We start from the raw sequence: 4,281 nt of genomic DNA, 5'->3' as shown, positions 1-4,281 counted from the left end.
CTTCGCCAAGCGTCCGTGGGAGGGAGAGGTGTAGCAAGGGGGAAGGGAGGCGCCAAGTGCAAGGGTGCGGCTGCCCTCCCTCCCCCCTCTTTATATAGGGTCCCTAGGGGGGCGCCGGCCCTGGAGATGGGATCTCCAAGGGGGGAGGGGGCGGCTAGGGGGAAGCTTGCCCCCCAAGGCAAGTGGAGGCGCCCCCACACCCTAGGGTTTCTAACCCTAGGCGCAGGGGGGCCCAAGGGGGGCGCACCAGCCCACCAGGGGCTGGTACCCTCCCCACTTCAGCCCACGGGGACCTCCGGGATAGGTGGCCCCACCCGGTGGACCCCCGGAACCCTTCCGGTGGTCCCGGTACAATACTGGTGACCCCCGAAACTTTCCCGATGGCCGAAACTGCACTTCCTATATATAATTCTTCACCTCCGGACCATTCCGGAACTCCTCGTGACGTCCAGGATCTCATCCGAGACTGGGAACAACTTTCGGGTTACTGCATATTCATATCTCTACAACCCTAGCGTCACCGAACCTTAAGTGTGTAGACCCTACGGGTTCGGGAGACATGCAGACATGACCGAGACGCCTCTCCGGTCAATAACTAACAGCGGGATCTGGATACCCATGTTGGTTTCCACATGCTCCTCGATGATCTCATCGGATGAACCACGATGTCGAGGATTCAATCAATCCCGTATACAATTCCCTTTGTCAATTGGTACGTTACTTGCCCGAGACTCGATCGTCGGTATCCCAATACCTCGTTCAGTCTCGTTACCGGCAAGTCACTTTACTCGTACCGTAATGCATGATCCCGTGACCAGACACTTGGTCACATTGAGCTCATTATGATGATGCATTACCGAGTGGGCCCAGAGATACCTCTCCGTCATACGGAGTGACAAATCCCAGTCTCGATTCGTGCCAACCCAACAGACACTTTCGGAGATACCCGTAGTGCACCTTTATAGCCACCCAGTTACGTTGTGACGTTTGGCACACCCAAAGCACTCCTACGGTATCCGGGAGTTGCACAATCTCATGGTCTAAGGAAATGATACTTGACATTTGGAAAAGCTCTAGCGAAACGAACTACACGATCTTTGTGCTATGCTTAGGATTGGGTCTTGTCCATCACATCATTCTCCTAATGATGTGATCCCGTTATCAATGACATCCAATGTCCATAGTCAGGAAACCATGACTATCTGTTGATCAACGAGCTAGTCAACTAGAGGCTTACTAGGGACTTGTTGTGGTCTATGTATTCACACACGTATTACGATTTCCGGATAATACGATTATAGCATGAACAATAGACAATTATCATGAATAAAGAAATATAATAATAACCATTTTATTATTGCCTCTAGGGCATATTTCCAACAGTCTCCCACTTGCACTAGAGTCAATAATCTAGTTACATTGTGATGTATCGAACACCCATTGCGTCCTGGTGTTGATCATGTTTTGCTCTAGGGAGAGGTTTAGTCAACGGATCTGCTACATTCAGGTCCGTATGTACTTTACAAATATCTATGTCTCCATCTTGAACATTTTCACGAATGGAGTTGAAGCGACGCTTGATGTGCCTGGTCTTCTTGTGAAACCTGGGCTCCTTGGCAAGTGCAATAGCTCCAGTGTTGTCACAGAAGAGTGTAATCGGCCCCGACGCATTGGGTATGACTCCTAGGTCGGTGATGAACTCCTTCACCCAGATTGCTTCATGTGCTGCCTCCGAGGCTGCCATGTACTCCGCTTCACATGTAGATCCCGCCACGACGCTCTGCTTGCAACTGCACCAGCTTACTGCCCCACCATTCAAAATATACACGTATCCGGTTTGTGACTTCGAGTCATCCAGATCTGTGTCGAAGCTAGCGTCGACGTAACCCTTTACGACGAGCTCTTCGTCACCTCCATATACGAGAAACATGTCCTTAGTCCTTTTCAGGTACTTAAGGATGTTCTTGACCGCTGTCCAGTGTTCCATGCCGGGATTACTTTGGTACCTTCCTACCAAACTTACGGCAAGGTTTATATCAGGTCTGGTACAGGTCATGGCATACATGATAGACCCTATGGCTGAGGCATAGGGGACGACACTCATCTTTTCTCTATCTTCTGCCGTGGTCGGGCATTGAGCTGAGCTCAATTTCACACCTTGCAACACAGGCAAGAACCCCTTCTTGGACTGATCCATATTGAACTTCTTCAATATCTTATCAAGGTATGTGCTTTGTGAAAGACCTATGAGGCGTCTTGATCTATCTCTATAGATTTTGATGCCTAATATGTAAGCAGCTTCTCCAAGGTCCTTCATTGAAAAACACTTATTCAAGTAGGCCTTTATGCTGTCCAAAAGTTCTATATCATTTCCCATCAAAAGTATGTCATCCACATATAATATGAGAAATGCTACAGAGCTCCCACTCACTTTCTTGTAAACGCAGGCTTCTCCATAAGTCTGCATAAACCCAAACGCTTTAATCATCTCATTAAAGCGAATGTTCCAACTCCGAGATGCTTGCACCAGCCCATAGATGGAGCGCTGGAGCTTGCATACCTTGTTAGCATTCTTAGGGTCGACAAAACCTTCCGGCTGCATCATATACAGTTCTTCCTTAAGGTGACCGTTAAGGAATGCCGTTTTGACGTCCATTTGCCATATCTCATAATCATAGTATGCGGCAATTGCTAACATGATTCGGACGGACTTCAGCTTCGCTACGGGAGAGAATGTCTCATCGTAGTCAATCCCTTGAACTTGTCGATAACCCTTAGCGACAAGTCGAGCTTTATATATGGTAACATTACCATCCGCGTCCGTCTTCTTCTTAAAGATCCATTTGTTTTCTATTGCTCGCCGATCATCGGGCAAGTCTGTCAAAGTCCACACTTTGTTTTCATACATGGATCCTATCTCGGATTGCATGGCTTCAAGCCATTTGTTGGAATCTGGGCCCGCCATCGCTTCTTCATAGTTCGAAGGTTCACCGTTGTCTAACAACATGATTTCTAAGACAGGGTTGCCGTACCACTCTGGTGCGGAACGTGTCCTTGTGGACCTTCGAAGTTCAGTAAGAGCTTGATCCGAAGTATCTTGATCATCATCATTAACCTCCTCTCTTGTCGGTGCAGGCACCACAGGAACATCTTCCTGAGCTGCGCTACTTACCGGTTCAAGAGGTAGTACTTCATCAAGTTCCACTTTCCTCCCACTTAATTCTTTCGAGAGAAACTCTTTCTCCAGAAAGGACCCGTTCTTGGCAACAAAGATCTTGCCCTCGGATCTTAAGTAGAAAGTATACCCAATGGTTTCCTTAGGGTATCCTATGAAGACGCATTTTTCCGACTTGGGTTCGAGCTTCTCAGGTTGAAGTTTCTTGACATAAGCATCGCATCCCCAAACTTTTAGAAACGACAGCTTAGGTTTCTTCCCAAACCATAATTCATACGGTGTCGTCTCAACGGATTTAGACGGTGCCCTATTTAAAGTGAATGTAGCTGTCTCTAGAGCGTATCCCCAAAATGATAGCGGTAAATCGGTAAGTGACATCATAGATCGCACCATATCCAATAGAGTGCGATTACGACGTTCGGACACACCATTTCGCTGAGGTGTTCCAGGCGGCGTGAGTTGTGAAACGATTCCACATTTCCTTAAGTGCGTACCAAATTCGTGACTTAAATATTCACCCCCACGATCTGATCGTAAGAACTTTATCTTTCGGTCACGTTGATTCTCTACCTCATTCTGAAATTCCTTGAACTTTTCAAAGGTCTCAGACTTGTGTTTCATCAAGTAGACATACCCATATCTACTCAAGTCATCAGTGAGAGTGAGAACATAACGATATCCTCCGCGAGCCTCAACGCTCATTGGACCGCACACATCAGTATGTATGATTTCCAATAAGTTGGTTGCTCGCTCCATTGTTCCGGAGAACGGAGTCTTGGTCATCTTGCCCATGAGGCATGGCTCGCATGTGTCAAACGATTCATAATCTAGAGACTCTAAAAGTCCATCAGCATGGAGCTTCTTCATGCGCTTGACACCAATGTGACCAAGGCGGCAGTGCCACAAGTATGTGGGACTATCGTTATCAACTTTACATCTTTTAGTATTCACACTATGAATATGTGTAACATTACGCTCGAGATTCATTAAGAATAAACCATTCACCAGCGGGGCATGACCATAAAACATATCACTCATATAAATAGAACAACCATTATTCTCGGATTTAAATGAGTAGCCATCTCGAATTAAACGAGATCCTGATA

The sequence above is a fragment of the Triticum aestivum genome, chromosome 4A, assembly GCF_018294505.1.
Source record: "Triticum aestivum cultivar Chinese Spring chromosome 4A, IWGSC CS RefSeq v2.1, whole genome shotgun sequence".
Classification (NCBI taxonomy): domain Eukaryota; kingdom Viridiplantae; phylum Streptophyta; class Magnoliopsida; order Poales; family Poaceae; genus Triticum; species Triticum aestivum.
This window is presented reverse-complemented; position numbering follows the sequence as displayed.